Source organism: Oryctolagus cuniculus, chromosome 5 (assembly GCF_051225735.1).
Source record: "Oryctolagus cuniculus isolate XC-2025 breed Fujian yellow rabbit chromosome 5, ASM5122573v1, whole genome shotgun sequence".
Classification (NCBI taxonomy): Eukaryota; Metazoa; Chordata; class Mammalia; order Lagomorpha; family Leporidae; genus Oryctolagus; species Oryctolagus cuniculus.
This window is the reverse complement of record NC_142871.1, coordinates 168677415-168694762: the sequence shown is the minus strand read 5'-3', so window position 1 is coordinate 168694762 and position 17348 is coordinate 168677415. Positions and strand designations below refer to the sequence as shown.

The 17348-nt window shown below is 50.6% G+C and overlaps 1 long non-coding RNA gene across 6 annotated transcripts in view; it reads right to left on the bottom strand.

Moving 5' to 3' along the window:
• Window positions 1-2626: 2626 nt before the first annotated feature.
• LOC103345145 (uncharacterized) overlaps window positions 2627-17348 on the bottom strand; it is a 56049-nt gene continuing 41327 nt past the window's right edge. For 5 of the 6 annotated variants that reach the window (XR_016234389.1, XR_016234388.1, XR_016234390.1 and 2 more), the window contains one exon: window positions 8133-11533. This is a non-coding gene — a long non-coding RNA (uncharacterized LOC103345145). Of the gene's footprint in view, window positions 6693-8132; window positions 11534-17348 lie in introns of those variants that run through there. The other variant, XR_007915095.3, reaches the window with a different exon arrangement.

The following is a 17348-nucleotide window of genomic DNA, read 5'->3' as shown; positions in this document are numbered from 1 at the left end:
GTGAACTCAGGGCGAGGGAGCCACCAAGCCAGCCGCTGCACCGAGTAGCAGGGCTGGGGGCCACGAGGAAAGCCCCCAGGAAAGTGTGAAACGCCCACCTCGGAATGACCCCTGTGGCCGGCGCCGCAGCTCACTAGGCTAATCCTCCACCTGCGGCACCAGCACCCCGGGTTCTAGTCCCGGTCAGGGCGCCGGATTCTGTCCCGGTTGCCCCTCTTCCAGGCCAGCTCTCTGCTGTGGCCAGGGAGGGCAGTGGAGGATGGCCCAAGTGCTTGGGCCCTGCACCCCATGGGAGACCAGGAGAAGCACCTGGCTCCTGCCATCGGATCAGTGCAGTGCGCCGGCCGCAGTGGCCACTGAGGAGTGAACCAATGGAAAAGGAAGACATTTCTCTCTGTCTGTCTCTCTCTCTCACTGTCCACTCTGCCTGTCAAAAAAAAAAAAAAAAAAAAAGGAATGACCCCTGCAACGAGGGGGGCTCCAGAGGGCCGTGGGTTCAGAGGCCTGGGGATTGATGGGAGCTGCGAAGTGTTGACTCCTTGACACATCTGAACTGCCAGGCATTGGGCTAAGTACTTCTTCCCACGCCTTCGAAGAGAACCTTCAACAGACCGCAACAGCTGAAAGCGTCCAGTGCCCCTGCCGTGACCCCAACCAGCCAGTTCAGCTGAGATTGGACCCTCCAGCAGGGACACTGGCTTTGTAGCATTTCCACCCCCTGGATACTTGACCATGGGCAATGGCAAGCTATTGGGTCTTACGCTGGATACAACACCCCCAGGCTCTAACAGTGGACCAGAGCCGTGAGCTGAGCTGTGAGCTGGCAGGAGCCTGCCCCAGCTCACTCCTGGGACTGACACAGGGGCCACCACACCTGGGGGCTCAGGTGTGTTGAGTCACCGGTCTTAACCTCATCAGTGCCATCATCTGAGGCCATCAAACGTGTCTCCTGCTCTCAGTCCTACAGCGACATCTTCAAGCCTGCAGTAGGTCTTGTGTCCAGAGCTGACTTCTAAGGTTTCAAAGGTTGCCTGTAGACCAGAGAGTCTACACAGTAAAGAAATTAAGATCACGGATTCGGAAGCCAGATTGCCCAGGATTGAATCCCGACTCAACCACATATTATCTGTCATAACCTTGGGCAGGTTACTTAACCTCTCTGTACCTCAGTCTCCTCCCCTGTGAAATGGGGATAATGAGAGTCATGGCCTCACAGGTGCTTGCGAAGGCTAAGTGAGTGGCCACATGAAACGAGCTAAGAGCAGTGCGGAGACTTGGGGTCAGCCGTGGCTATCCGGGGTGGAAGCCAGGACCCTAAGAGCGCAGTAACCTTGTCGCATTCCCTTTGAAGATGCTGAAGTTCCACCAGCTGGGGGTAGGCTCAGACTTAATTCCGGGGGAGAGAGAAAGAGAGACAGGGACTGGCACCTTTGTAAGAGAAATTCTCCCAACACAATCAAGGAGGCAGATCTTGAAAACCCGAGCACCTCCGTGTTTGACAGTTTGCACCAAGCTGTGCTTAAACATTTGTTTGCTTGTTTTATTGTATACATTACAGTGTACAAAGTAGCGATTTAGTATACACACAGAATACATTGTGCAGTGATAAAAATCGACCTAATTAAAACAGCCATCTCCGCTCATGCTAATCGTCTGGCGTTTCACTTGGTTCATCCGTGCTGATGTGACAATGGAATTCCTTTCTTTCCGTGGCTGAAGAGTATCCCATTGTGTGTGCCCACCACAGCTTTACCCGCTCGTCGGGGAATGGGCACGCAGGCTGACTCCCCGCCCGAGCTGGGGGAACAGCGCTGCCCTGACCGCGGGCCGGGAGGGCGCCGATCCTCTTCCGCACGGAGCTCCTTTCTTTCGGATGCAGGCCCAGAGTGGGATTCGGGATCAGACAGCAGCAGTTCTGTTTCTAATTTCGAGGCCACCTCCATGCCGTTTCCACACAGGCTATGCTCATGGACACCCCCATCACCAGTGTGCAAGGGTTTCCTTCTTGCCACATCCTGGCCACTTGTGTTTCATCCTTTTGTAATCAAATGAGGTGGGATTTCATTGTGTGTGTCCGCCTCGCGTCTCTCTGAGGATAGAGGTGTTGAGCACTTTACCCACCCATGTGGGCCATCGGAATGAATGCTTCCTTTCAGGGAATGTCTGCGACTGCAGCCCATTGTCCATTTCTTAAATCAGGTATTTTATTTCTTTCCTATCGAGTCCCTGGTTTCCTTGCATATCTTAATAATGTATTGATGTGTCTCTGATGGAGTTTTGGGCCTATAATATGTTTCAATGAAATAAGGAGGTGCCCATTGAATTGTCAGAATGGGAGACCTGAGGGTAAGACGAGGTCACCCACAAACCTTAGTTCCTCTGCAAACCTCTGCACGCACCTTCCGCAGGCCAGGCACCGCGCACTGACCAGCAAAGACACAACAGCCCCTGCCACCAGATCCGCACAGCAAGCACGGGGCTCCCTGGAGGGCCGTCCCGGAGGCGGCTCTGGGAGGTGATGTGGATAAGGGGTGCAATGTGGAGGGCCGTTCCCGGAGGCGGCTCTGGGAGGTGATGTGGATAAGGGGTGCAGTGTGGAGGGCCGTCCTGGAGGCGGCTCTTTCTTGGAGGTGATGTGACTGTGTAAGGGGTGCAGTGTGGAGGGCTGTCCTGGAGGCGGCTCTGGGAGGTGATGTGGATAAGGGGTGCAGTGTGGAGGGCCGTCCTGGAGGCGGCTCTGGGAGGTGATGTGGCTGTGTAAGGTGCAGTGCTCTCAGCCTCCAGGGACTTACCGAGGCTTCCTGGAAGGCCTAGTATTTACACTGAAATCTGAGCCATGGACAAGCAGGAGTGGAGGGGCCAGGGAGTGGACAGGAAGCTTTCCAGGTGGAGGGAACGCTATGTACCCCAGCACGGGGCCAAGAGACAGCACGCACATTCAGGGAGGGCAAACCCTGAACGTGGGATACGTGGCTGCTCTCGGAGAGAGGGGAGCATCCGCTGGGTCATGAAGAGCCTGCCTGCACTCTGAGGATGCTGGGTGCCACCAGAGTGATTCTGTAGCAACGCACTGAGATGTCGCCCCAGATGCAAACATGACTCAGGCCGCTCTGAGAAGGGAGAACAGAGGAGGACACAACCAGAGGCAATGCTGGACGTTGCTACAACGATGTGGGTGGAGCAACATGGTCTGAGCCACGTGACGTGGTGGGCTGGGCACAGGCAGGCCTCAACAGCCTCCGGAAGTGGATCCCCAGGACTGGGAGGTCAAGGTCTTTGGAGAAGGACACTGGGTGGGCAGGGAGGCCATTCAGGCAGCCAGGACAGCAAGGGATTGACTGTGTGAGTGTGTGTGTGCAGTTGTGCAAGTCCTTCATGCTCTGTATAAGCCACATGGTGCGCCATTCGTATCACAGTTGAAATACTTGTGTGCATCAATTGCAGAGTGTTCCGAGACAAGAATGCATTTTTGTAATTCACAAGCCAGCCGGGCGCCACGCGCAGTGCAGAGCTGAGCACTGGAGACGGGGACTTCGAGTTATGGAAAGCACGTCTCAGTGAAGCTGTTGGGAAAGTAGCTGCACCTGTGGCCGGCGCTGTGGTGCAGTGGGTTAACGCCCTGGCCTGAAACGCTGGCATCCCATATGGGTGCTGGTTCTAGTCCCGGCTGCTCCACTTCTGATCCAGCTCCCTGCTAATGCACCTGGGAAAGCAGTAGAAGATGGCCCAAGTGCTTGGGCCCCTGCACCCACGTGGGAGACCCGGAAGAAGCTCCTGGCTCCTGGCTTCGGATCGGTGCAGCTCTGGCCATTGCGGCCATTTAGGGAGTGAACCAGCAGATAGAAGACCTCTCTCTCTCTCTCTCTCTCTCTCTCTGTCTCTCCTCTATCTGTGTAACTCTGACTTTCAAATAAATAAATAAACCTTAAAAAAATGAAGAAAGTAGCTGCATCTACGAGGGTGCCTTCCAAAAAGTTCATGAATTTTCAAAAATCTTGCACAGAAATGAACTTCCCCTAAAGTCCACCTTTCCATGAACTTTCTGAAGTAGCCTTGTGCGTGTCTGAAGTCCAGGGAAGATGCGGGGTGGAGACGTAGAGGGAAAACCTCAGCAGGGAGACAGACTCTACAACTTAGGGGCACGGGACCCCGTCCAGGGGAGCGTGGGCTTTGCAGGGCTCCTGGCTTGGGGGTGTAATGGACTTTCAGATCCACATGAAATAACACACAAAGATGTAGCATACATCACGCTGCGTGCAAACGGGGGAGTGAGGCAGGGGAACTAAGACTCCCTGGTGTCATTAACACCGAGCGTCACGGGTGTGTGTGAGACACAGTAGAGCAATCTGGAAAGGAGAGGGCTTGGAGCAGCAGTACCGTGGAAACAGGAGAACCACGCTTCCGGCAGAGGTGCCCACTCGGGTCCAGTGCAGCACGGAAGTCCAGGCATCAGTGCAGGGCCAGGGCCGAAGGCAGGTGGGGCTGGGGCAGGTGCCATGGGCACTGTGATGAACTCTAGTTTTCTTTTTTTAAAAAAATTAATTTATTTATTTGAAAATCAAGTTAGAGAGAGAGAAGAGAGACCTTTCATTTGCTGGTTCACTCCCCAGATGGCCACATTGACCAGGGCTGGGCCAGGCCGAAGCCAGGAACCAAGAGCTTCAGCTGCATCTCCCACGTGGGCACAGGGACCCAAACACTAGTGCCATCTTCCAAGGCTCTTCCCAGGCCATTGGCAGTGAGCTGGATCAGAAGTAGAGCGGTGCGGGGTTCCGGCCCCGTGGCACAGTAGGTTAATCCTCCGCCTGCGGCGCCAGCATCCCATATGGGCACCGGTTCTAGTTCTGGCTGCTCCTCTTCCAAACCAGCTCTCAGCTATGACCTGGAAAAGCGGTAGAAGACGGTCCAAGTGCTTGGGCCCCTGCACCCGCATGGGAGACCTGGAGGAAGTTCCTGACTCCTGGCTTTGGATCGGCACAGCTCCAGCCGATGCAGCCACCTGGGGAGTGAACCAGCTGATAGAAGACCTCTCTCTCTCTGTCTCTTTCTCTCACTGTCTGTAACTCTACCTCTCAGATAAATAAATAAGATCTTTAAAAAAAATAAGTAGAGCAGTGGGGACATGAACGAGCCCTCCTATGGGAGGCAGGCTTCGCAGAAGGTGGCTTTACCAGCTACGCCACAAGGCACGAATCCTTTCAAGAACCTTTGCCATGAAGGGAGCAGACAGATTTAGGAAAAGATGGTAAAATGCAGAAGGTCCCTTTAAATGCAAAACAAACAAACAAAAACCCATACAAACAAAACAAAACAAACAAAAAACCTTGAACATTCTTTTTAACATTTTATTTCAGAGAAGTTTTTTTTTAAAGATTATTTATTTATTTAAGTATTTGTTTGAAAAGCAGAGTTACAGAGAGAGAGAGAGAGGATGAGACAAACACACACAGAAAAAGAGGTCTTCCATCCACTGGTTCACTCCCCAAATGGCCACAATGGCTGGGGCTGGGCTGCAGCCAGGAGCCAGGAGCTCCATCCAGGTCTCCCACGTGGGTGCAGGGGCCCCAGCACCTGGGCCACCTTAGCAGGGAGCTGGATCAGAAGTGGAGCAGCCAGAACACGAGCTGGCACCTGTATGGGGTGCTGGTGGCATCACAGACCGAGGCTTTACCGGCTACATCACAGCACTGGCCCCCAGACAGTATTAAATTTGCCAAATGAGAACTGTTGAGGTGGTGATGCAAACCGTTCCCGCAAACCCCTCCCTCTTCCCCCATTAACGCCTTATATCAGTACCTTTGGCAGAACTAATGAACCAGACCCGACTTTCATTATGTTTGCCCCCAAACTTGCTCTATGCATTCCGTGCCCCAGCCTCCAGTTGTCAACGTTCGGTATTCAGATCCGTGTCTCGCTCTGATCTACCCTGGTCTCATGCGTGGTATTTGTCTTTGTTTTTCTCAACATGATGTCCTCCTTTGCCACCTATTTTACTGCAGTTTCACTTCCTTGAGTGTTTCTGGAACTAAGCAGAAGAAAGCAGTGGAAAGAGGTCATGAGGTGGGATGAGGGGGGCAGCCATGGTCACAGCATGGGGGCCCTAACAGGAAGCCCAGGCATGCGCAGCACCCCTCACCACCCCCACCCCCACTGCTGTCTGAGAGCCCTGTCCAGACTCTTCCCTCTGCTCCCCTGAGCCCCACTTCAGCTGAACCAAAGGTGGCCAGGCCAGGAGAGGTGCCTTGCTGTGCCCAGAACGCCGCAGAGACAGCAGTGGGATGGCTGAAATACCGGCGCGAGCCCGGCACGGACACTCTGAGTTAGAGAGGTGGCTAACTAGATCTAACTAGATCTCTAACTAGATCTGAGTTAGAGGTGTGGCTTCCATGGTAACAGGCAGATTGCAGCCCTGAGGAAGGAGCAGCTGGGAAACAGCGTGCGATAGATCTTGATTCCTCGTGCTTCTGGCCACTTCAACTCCACCTGCGAAGCTCCGGTCTCTCACTGCGGCTGCACCTGTCTGCCCGAAGGGACGGAATGACACCGTGGGAGGAGCTCAGTGTGGAGTCAAACAGTCTGGGATGAGAGTTCAATGCTGTGCGACCTCACTCTGTGTCCTTGCAGTCTCGACCCCTCTCTCCTCATCTGTAGCATGATCACAGCAGAGCCAGACTGGCGGCCCGGAGGGAGGCCTAGAAACAAAGTAGGACATATGTACAGTCTGCCCTGCATGTCCACAGCCCTGCACCCAAGAATGCAACCAACCACAGGTAGAAACATCCCCCAAAACTGCCTCTCTACTGGAAATGCATAGACTTGTTTTCTTTTCATTGTTCCCTAACAGCACAGGATAAGAACTGTTTGCATATCATCTGCATTGCATTAGTAGTATAAGTAATCCAGACATGACTGCAGCTATACAGGAGGATGTGTAGCAGGTTATATGAAAGGAACCTGAACATCCATGGATGTCAGTATCCTCAGGTACCCTGGAACCAAAGGGACAAATCGTGCGTGCGTGTGTGTGTGTGTGTGTGTGTGTAATACAATATATTTACAGTACGTGGCACAGAGTGTAGATTCAACAAATGGGAACAGTATTAGTAGCAGTAACATTATATGTCAGCCTTAATGATGAAATAAAATCCTCACGAACCCACTTACGATTATTACACAAATCACACAATTTCCTGTGAGGCAGACACTTGGGAGAAGGAGACCCTCAGTGCCTTTTAGCTCAATTACCTGGAACCTGAGCTACAGGACTGTTACTTATGTTGCAAATCAGAGTGACGTAGGGCCTTGCCACCAAGCATATCCGATTGCTCCTGCCAAGAAGTAGGAGCCTCTAAAGTTACTGATTGCGCAATTAGCTTATTTGGTCTTTAAAGGACAAATACGCCGCACATGTGGAACTGTGGGAGGAACCTGGGCCATATACTTCATGAGATGTCTTGGGTCTCACAGAAGAGGTTTCATCCGTTCAACCAAGACAGTACACTGTAGAAATATGGTTGAAGTGAGACTAACAAAAAATGTTCTGTGTTCCTTGTTCCCTCTCGAACAGAGCGAGGTGAGCAAAGGATCTACTCAGAGTATTTATTCAGCCTGGTATTTGTCTTCTGCGTTCACATTGTGGAGTTAGAAATAGGCCTTGTTGAAACTCAACAATAAAACAAACAACCCAGTTAAGAAATGGGCAAAGCCTATGAACAGACACTTTTCAAAGGATGAGATACTAACGGTCAACAGATGTATGGGTCACTAGCCACCAGGGAAATGCAAATAAAATGGGGCATCACCTCATCCCAGTTAGAAAGGATCTTACTCAAGAATCAAAAGGCTGCACAGCCTGGTGAGGCCGTGGAGGAAGATGCTCCTTAATACATTGTTGGTGGGGTGAAAACTGGTACAGCTATCATGGAAAACAGCCCAGAGATTCCTCAGAAAACTACAACTAGATCTTCCACAGCACCCAGCTCTTCCACTCCCAGGAATACATCCAAAGTGAAATCCGCGAACCAAAGAGATGCCTGCCCTTCCATGTTCATAGCAGCTCGAGTCACAAAACCAAAGATGTGGAATCAACTCAGATGTCAATCAACTGATGATTGGATAAAGAAAATGCGGTGTGTAGACACACGATGGAATATTACTCTGCCATAAAAAAGAACTAAGTGCTGACATTGGCAACAATGGACGCCCCTGGAGATCATTATGCTAAGTGAGATAAGCCAGACTCGGGAAGACAAGCACACGTTTTCTCTTATTTCCAGAAGCTCATATAGAGAGCGAGTGAGTATAAAAGTTGTGTGGACGTTACGAATATTGATTCACTGACTCTATCATATGATAATATTACTCTTCTTTTCCCACGGTGTGAATGCTGTCACCACTCCTTCACTTTGTGACGTTAATATCTCTGTTTTCAAGAAAAACAGTAAGTGTGTGTAGAAATATAATGCCACGTTTGAAGTGAATTTGGCAAAATGTCAAAAATCGCTAAATTTTAAAACTAAAAACATAAACCTATAAACAACTTGATAGCCATATTGTGCCTATGGCTGTAAGTTATAATTCCTACCCTTTGGTTTTCAATAACTATTTTAAATAACTCATTTTTATTACAAAGTGAAACACAGGCCCCACTCTCTCTAAGGTGGATCCACACGAGCGATTGAGCCCATCTTCAACTTTGTTCCTCCCTTCCCGCCGGAAGCCCTCAGCTTCCCATTTTCTCTCAACCTTCCTACCATCTGCACCTCTAGGGTTTGCGGTTTCCTTCAAAGACCTCCAGGGATGCTCCTGACTGGAAAAGGTCAGAATGTTTAGTCCAAGAGAAGAGCGAATGAGGCCGATTCCTGCCTGGAGTCTCTGCTTCCCACAGGGACACACCTCCTTCACCAGCAACGCCTCACTGTAGCTGACAGGTTCATTCCCAAAACCACCTGGTCTCAGACCGAATCCCTACCTCACTCCGCGCACCAGCGTAAATGTCTGAAATGACAGAGATTTGCAAACCCTGAGAGACCAGCAGAAAGCCAGGGTGAGCTTCCAGTCCTCTGTGGGAACTGGGTTCTTTGACATGGCACAAGCCCTGCAACGCTTACAAAGAAGAAGCAACAAAGCCTGAACCCATAAATACTGTTAACTTCCCCTGTGGAAAAGACAGACAGACACGGAATCGATGTGTGGCCCAGTGACACACGAACACTAATGACAAAGCTTTCGCAAATCAGTTTTGTTAACTCCCTAAAACCCAGTAGGAATGAACAGTATTCAAGACCATCCATCGTCTCCACAAAAAAAGGCAAATAGGCCATAAATATGTGAAAAAGGTCCAGTCTTTCATTATTAAAGTGCAAATTAAAGCAATAATGACTTGCCATTTGTCTTTTAGGCGAAGATCTGAAGGTCTGATAGAACATGGAGCTGGTGAGTGTTTGAGGAAATAGGTGGTTTGTGTCCTGTTAATGGGGTTGTAAACCGGGCAACCTTCTTGCTGGGCAATTTGACAGTATGTATTAAAATGTAAAATGCACATACCCTTTGACCCAGCAATTCCACTGCTAGGAATGTCTCCCCAGGGTAAGTTCTCTCAACCGTGCAAAAGTGCATGTGTACCAGGATATGTGCTGCCGGGCTGTTTGTAGTCTCCTCCAAACTCGGGGGGAAACTCGTTAATACCAATTGAAAGAACAGGTTAAATTAATTAGCATGAACACCCAGTGGAGTACTAAGCAGTGAGGAGGTGCATGGGTAGGCCTTTGTGTGTTGTGGAACGGTGTCGAGGGGAGGCTGCTACACAGGGAGAGAACCAGGTGGTAGAACAGTGCGTTCAGATGATTGACAGGTGGTAGGTAGATGATGGATACAGACAGACTGACTGATGACAGAGGGATGCATAGGCATGAACGCTTGCAGAGGACTTTAGGAAGGGTTTACATTGTAGCTACCTCGGGGTAACTGGTAGGGCTGGGAGGCCCACAACAGAAAATACGGGTTTCCACCTCTTCATTCTGTTTGGAAGAAATCTTAACTTTTTTAGATTTATTCCATCTACTTGAAAAGCAGAGTGACACAGAGAGAGGGACAGACCGAGGGACAGACAGAGGTCTTCCTCTGCTGGTTCTGTCTTTAGGTGGCCCCCACAGCAGGGGCTGGGCCAGGATGAAGCCAGGAGCCAGGAGCTCCACCTGGGTCTCCGACACGCATGGCAGGGCCCAGGTACCCTTTTCATCACTAATGTGCTTTATCTTACATTTGCAACAAATACAGTTGCTAAAAAGGAGAGAACGCAGAGGGGACGGAGAAGGGGAGAGAGGGAAGGCAGGAAGGAGTGAAAGGGGGAGCAGAGGGAAAAGTCAAGAGAAGGAAGCCGTCACCCCGTGAGAGAAGGCCCTGCCCCGTGCAGCCCACCTACAACGTCACGTTCAGGACCCCCCCGCCCAGGGAGCGCCGGGCTGCAGGCTCTGTCCACGGAGTCCCTGGGAGGAAACGTTCGTTCACCGCCCAGGAGGGCCGGGGACGCCTGGGGGCCGGACAGCGCTCCCTCGCCTCACACTCGCCGGTGTCCTGTCCCTGTGCCTCCGTCCAGAGGACACCTGACACCCTGACACCGCCAAGACGACACAGACAGCTGGAGTCCGGGAGGGGGGGGGGGGGGCAGCCTCTCGCGGGGCAGGGATGCAGTGGCCGCGTCACGCCGGATCCATGCTTGCTTCCTCCCCTGGCCAGAAGCTACAGGACAATCGTGTTTGTTTTTTGTTACTCTTGAAAGTTAAAATCCTATGTGAGGTCCATTTCCAAAGACCACGGGTTACAGCCGAGAATTATTTTGTTTTGTTTTGTTTTGTTTTGTTGAGTGACTTTAAGAGGACTTTTATGATTTTTATCCATTCCTGTGGGCAAAGGAGGAAATTTTATTACCTCTCCCCCAAGGTCAGGGGAAAAAAAAAAAAACACAAAAACCCTCTAAGAAAGCCAGCCCTGGTCCCTCAGCCCCTTCCCGGGGCCCTGCCCGTCGCGGGGTCCCTGCCCTGAACCCGGCACCCGTGGCTGCGGCTTCTAACCAGCCTGGTGCTCCTCCTCAGTTTAAATATTAACAGGCACGTAAGCTGCTGGGGGCAAGAGGGGGCCTGGCGGGAGAGGCAAGCCCCGGCTGGCTGCGCAATTACCTCTTACGCAAGCCCTGGCCGCAGTCAGTCCCAGCTCTCCAGGCCAGGCTTGCCTAAGCCTCCTCATAGCCCGAGAGTGAGTCACCGGGAGCGGAACAAAGGGCCATTCTGGCGAGGTGGCTCCCTCAGCCCTCGGCAGAGCTGCTCTCAGGAAAAATCCCACTTCTCGCCCGGAGGACAGAGAAGGAGGCGAATCCGAGAGTTCACGGCAGATCCCAGAGCCAGGGGGATTTTCTCTCCCTGCAGTAGCACTTCCGCTTGTGGGTGCTGTGGGTGCTCCCAGCAGGTCCCTTCTGAGGGCTGCAGCCATGGCTGACCACTGTGCTGAAGGCTGCTGGCTTATCCCCGGCTGTCTCCTGTCAGCAAAAGCATCAAATATTTTTCAGTAGCAGCGTTTGTGCATCCAGAGTCCTGCACTACTGACACCCTGGTGACATTTTTTTTATGTGAAAGTCAGAGAGAGAGAGAGAAAGAAGGGAGGGGGGGTCTTCCATCTGCTGGTTCACTTTCCAAATGGCTGCAACGGCCAGAGCTGAGCCCATCAGAAACCAGGAGCCAGATGCTTCTTCTAGGTCTCCCACTACTTTCCCAGGTGCATCGGCAGAGAGCTGGGCCAGAAGTGGAGCAGCCGGGACCAAGCCTGTGTCCGCATGAGATGTCCGTGCCACAAGTGGCGGCTTTACCCACTGTGCCACAGCGCTGGCCCCTCAACCTAGTAACTGTAAAGAAAACATATACATAAAATCTGAACTCTAGAGGTGGAGAATTAGCCTTAGGAATGATAAGACTGATTCCACAGATGGAGAAACTGAGGCGGGGTGCGCTCTCTTGGGAACGTGACGGAGCCCTGATGGAGGTACTTGGCGCTCACAGCTCATCTGCAGCCTATGTCTGCTACACGAATTCACTGTCTACCTGAACCTCCACCCAACCTGTTTGTACACTCGGAAAACCCAACGAGAGCCCGGGCTCGGGAGATCCTCGTGGCAACACTGCAGCCTGCAGGTAAGTGTGAAGATAGCAGTACACCTGCTCAGAGCTGTCCGTCAGGCGGAGTGACAACACAGGGTGCGCGTGGCCTCTGGCAGCCTCAACCCCTGGAGAGGAAGTTGCTCCCCAAAGAGAAGGGGTAAGGTGAAGGGGCATGCCTTGGCTTTGGGCTGGAACGGCTGGGTCAGAGCAGTGGTGTGTTATTCAGAATTCATTTGCCAAAGTTGGCTGGGGAAAGAAGTTAATTTCTCACAATGTTGCCAAAGAGGATTGAGTCTTAGAATAGAGATTTCTTATGAATCTTGATGTGAATGGAATGGGAGAGGGAGCAGGAGATGGGAGAGTTGTGGGTAGGAGGGAAGTTATGGGGGGGGGGAAGCCACTATAATCCAAAAGCTGTATTTTGGAAATTTGTATTTATTAAATAAAAGTTAAAAAAAAGAATAGAGGCCGGCGCCGCGGCTCACTAGGCTAATCCTCCGCCTAGCGGCGCCGGCACACCGGGTTCTAGTCCCGGTCGGGGCGCCGGATTCTGTCCCGGTTGCCCCTCTTCCAGGCCAGCTCTCTGCTGTGGCCAGGGAGTGCAGTGGAGGATGGCCCAGGTGCTTGGGCCCTGCACCCCATGGGAGACCAGGAAAAGCACCTGGCTCCTGGCTCCTGCCATTGGATCAGCGCTGTGCGCCGGCCGCGGCGGCCATTGGAGGGTGAACCAACGGCAAAGGAAGACCTTTCTCTCTGTCTCTCTCTCTCACTGTCCACTCTGCCTGTCAAAAAAAAAAAAAAAAAAAAAAAAGAATAGAGATTTCTTAAAAAATTTAGAAATAGACTTGCCATATGATCCAGCCGTCCTGCTACTGGGTATAAACCCAGCAGACATGAAATCATTCTATCAAGCAGAGGTCTGCCCCACCGTGTTTATAGCAGTACCGTTCACAATAGCCGAGATATGGAATTAATCAAGGTGTCCATCATCAGGTAAATGGATAAAGAAAATGTGATACACACTCACACCCACACACACACTGGAATATTATTCAGCTGTAAGAAGAATGAAATTCTGCTATTTGCATCAAAACTGATGCGAGCGGAAGACATGGTGAGTGAAACAAGCCAGATACGGAAAGACAAACACCACATGTTCTCCTTAGATGTGGGAGCTGAAATTTAAAAAAATCAAAAAACAAAAACAAAGAATGACATGCCTGTATGTATCAGTACTGCTGCAAATATAGTTTTGTCAAATTTGTAAAATATCTTCATCAAACCAATTACTAGTTTTAATGATCTGTGATTATTTCAAGATCTGCTGTGTATGAGTGAAATAGACATCTTTTCATTCGATTACTGTTGTAGCGCTTGCCTATATTCCTTTTTACTTGTTTATTTAGTGGAGCATTAAGCATTTGACTATAATGTAAATTAGAAAGATGTTATCGCCAAAATTAAGGGAGAGGAAGGAGGCAAAAAAGAAGAGGGAGGGAAGGCAGTATTACATTCTTAGAACTGTGTCTGACCGACACTGAATCTGTTCCCTTAGTATTGACGTCACGTTAACATAACAGACACTGAAGACTGCTGCCTGTGCTCTCTAGAGGAAGCCTGGAAGATGGGAAATCGCCCCTCGCCCATGCCCACCTCCCCTTCCTCTGCCCACAGCGGCCTCCACTCCCCAGTCTTCCCACTGGGTAGTCCAGCTGACATGGGGAAATTAGTGTTTTCACACATTTTATTTAAAAGGCAGAATTAGAGAGACAGAGCGTGTGCGCGCACATGTGCAAGAGAGAGAGGGAATATCTTCCATCCACTGATTCTCTCTGCCAAACGGCCTCAACGGCTGGGACCAGTCCAGGTCAAAGCCAGGAGCCTGGAGTGCCTTCCAGGTCTCCCACGAGGGAGCAGGGCCCCAGCACTCGGGCCGTCTTGCGCTGCTATTCCAGGCACATCAGCAGGGAACAGGATGGGAAGAAGAGCAGCCGGGACTCAAACCAGTGCTTCCATAAGAGATGCCGTTGTTACAGGTGGTCACTTAACCCACTGTGCATGATGCCGCCTCCCTCTCGATGTCTTGAAGTATCTAAGAACAGCAAAGAGGGGCCGGCGCTGTGGCATAGCAGGTAAAGCCACCACCTGCAGTGCCGGCATCCCATGTGGGCACCGGTTGGAGTCTCAGCTGCTCCACTTCCGATCCAGCTCTCTGCTAAGGCCTGGGAAAGCAGTAGAAGATGGCCCAAGTCCTTGGGCCCCTCCCTGCACCCACATAAGAGACCAAGGAAGAAGCTCCTGGCTCCAGAATGGTGCAGCTCTGGCCGTTGTAGCCAACTGGTGAGTGAGGCAGCAGATGGAAGACCTTTCTCTCTCTCTCTCTCTCTCTGCCTCTCCTCTCTCTGTACAACACTTTCAAATAAATAAATAAATCTTTAAAAAAAAAAACAGTAAAGAAAGGCTAGAGAATTAAATTACAGAGAAATGTCACAGATTAATTCATGTAGACCAAATGTGCCAATTAATGGGTCAACATGGACCTCTAGGGAGCGCTCTAGGGACAGACGGAAACATTGCTTTTCTCCATAGTTTCCAATGAGTCGGACAGAAACATCTTCTGATCCCTGCCCAAATGCCACCATTTCCTGTAGGGTTTTCTAGACACGCTATCTAAAATCGCAATAGATCCCCCGTGCTTCCTCACCATCTCCCCTGCCTTGTTTTTTCTCCTTGGCACTGGACATTATCAAATATACCACACCTGTCACTTACGTCACTGGGTTTAGTGTCTGTCTGCCCACCAGAATGGACGCTAGGAGAGAACAGACGTTGCTCCTGTCTGTTCACTGCTGCGTCCCCGGAGCTCAGAACGGTGCCTGGCACATGGATTGGCCCGCAACAAACAGTCAGGGAAAGAATGCCTAGATGGGGCTCACATGAAGATAACATAACCCAGGAGGATTAAGGAAAATATCAGACGGCAGAGTCAACAACCAGCATTATCTTGATGGGTGAGAACAACAGTCAGAGCTAGCAAGGTGGAATGTAGCAGGCTATGTAAGTCAACCCCGCACTTAGATTTGAGAAAAACAATTGCACAAGAACAAGATGCGAAAGATAACGAGGCTAAATCACAGCACGTGCAAAAAATGACAGGGTCTCGGATGGCCGCCAGCTCAGTCTGACTCAAAAAGTAAAGGCAGCCTGTCCAAAAAGGGTGCTCTCTGATGCCATCACTGATGGCCACAATCATTGTTTTCGGTACCCGGGTGTGGCCTGTGCATTCCTGCATCTGGACTCACATCTCTTTTTGTCTCCATGCACCTTCCATGTGAACCAGGCAGCTGAGTTTGGAAGAGCAAAGATGAGAAACACCCAGACTCCCATCAGTAGGGAACTGTTTCAACGCCTGACGGAAAGCTGTACCCTCTGTGTGACACAGCCTTCACGTGAGAAGGAGGACACCATGGATGTACGGGCTTGGAGCATCCCCAAGGTAAGCAGGCAGGAGAGCGCCGAGAGGGAGAGGGAGGGAACCAACACAAAGGAGAATCACTGCCAAGCTTCCTTAGAGTTACCAGTCACAGGGGAATCACTCAGACCGAATGCATGTTTGACTTCATAATTTGGCAGAACAGAAATCAACTCATTCAAAATGGCTTGGGCCAGCGTTGAGGCATAGCGGGTAAAGCCACCATCTGCAGTGCCAGTATCCCATATGGGCACCGGTTCAAGTCCCGGCTGCTCCACTTCTGATCCACTCCCTGCTGTGGCCTGGGAAAGCAGTGGAGGATGGCCCAAGTCCTTGGGCCCCTGCACCCACGTAGGAGACCTGGAAGAAGCTCTTGGCTCCTGGCTTCAGATCAGCCCAGCTCCAGTTGTTGTGGCCAATTGAGTGAACCAGTGGATGGAAGACCTCTCTCTCTCTCTCTCTCTCTCTCTCTCTCTCTGCCTCTGTGTAACTCTGACTTTCAAATAAATAAATAAATCTTTTTTAAAAATGAAACAAAATAAAATGGCTCATGGATTTCCACACATACAGGTAGCCTCAACAAAATCTTTGGGAAAGGAAAACAGGGATTTTTCCTTAGAACACAAGGGATGGAACATCTGTAAACAATGAATAAATAATTGTTCAAGCCTTATTACCTGCTGAGCATGGTGCTAGAATTTTAGATGCATCTCTCATCTGTTGATTGATTCTTTCATTCAGTGTGTGTCTGTGGAGAAGCTATGCCGATCCAGGCATACAGAGCTTAACTCAGTGCACAGTGCCAGCCACCGCATAGGGCTTTGGCAACAGCTAGAGAAATGTCAAGCTTATAGCCTAGTAGCTGGCTGGAGTGATTTACTCACATTTTTCTCAGCATCTTTGGCATAAAACTACAGATGCAATTGGTACATCATTTTGAAAAATGATTATGGAGGTGCCTCAAAAATTAAAAATAAAATTATCCAAGGAAATGGAATCAATATGTCAGAGAGATAGCCTCCTCCCATGTTCACTGCAGCATTATTCATAATAACCAAGATGTACAAACAACGTAAGTGTCCACCAATTGATAAGTAAAGTGCTGTCTTTTACTTATACACAATAGAATATTACTCTGCCTTCAAAAAGAAGGAAATTCTGCCATTAGTGACAACGTGGATGAACCTGGATGTTGTGTTAAGTGAAAGAAGCCATCCAGAGAAAAGGCAAGTATACTAAGGGCTCACTGTCATGTAGAGACTGACATGGTAAACTCGTAGGGACAGGGAGCATAACGGTTTCCAGGGGTTGTGGGGTGGGGGAAATGGGGAGATGTTGGCTGGAGCGTACCAACTTGTGGTCACAGAGTACTAAGTTCCGGAGAAGTGACACCGGGTTTTGCAGAATTCTCCTTGATTAACTCAGAATGTCCCTGGCTGAGCTTACGCCAATGGCAGCTGGTTTTGCTCAGCCCAGTTCTGCATATTGCAGGGCGGGTGAGAGCCATTGGCTCCTTGGTGACACTTGCCTGGGTCAGAACATCTGCTGTGCCCAATCCCTGCTGGCTGGGGTAGTTTTCAGCGCTAACACTCAAGTGTTGAGCCCAGCTGGTGCAATCCCAGCCTCAACGGCACCTTCTCCTCCACGGATACACAACAGGCAAGGGTAATCTTAAAATCAGCCTGGGGAAGGCAGGCGCCGTGGCTCACTAGGCTAATCCTCCGCCT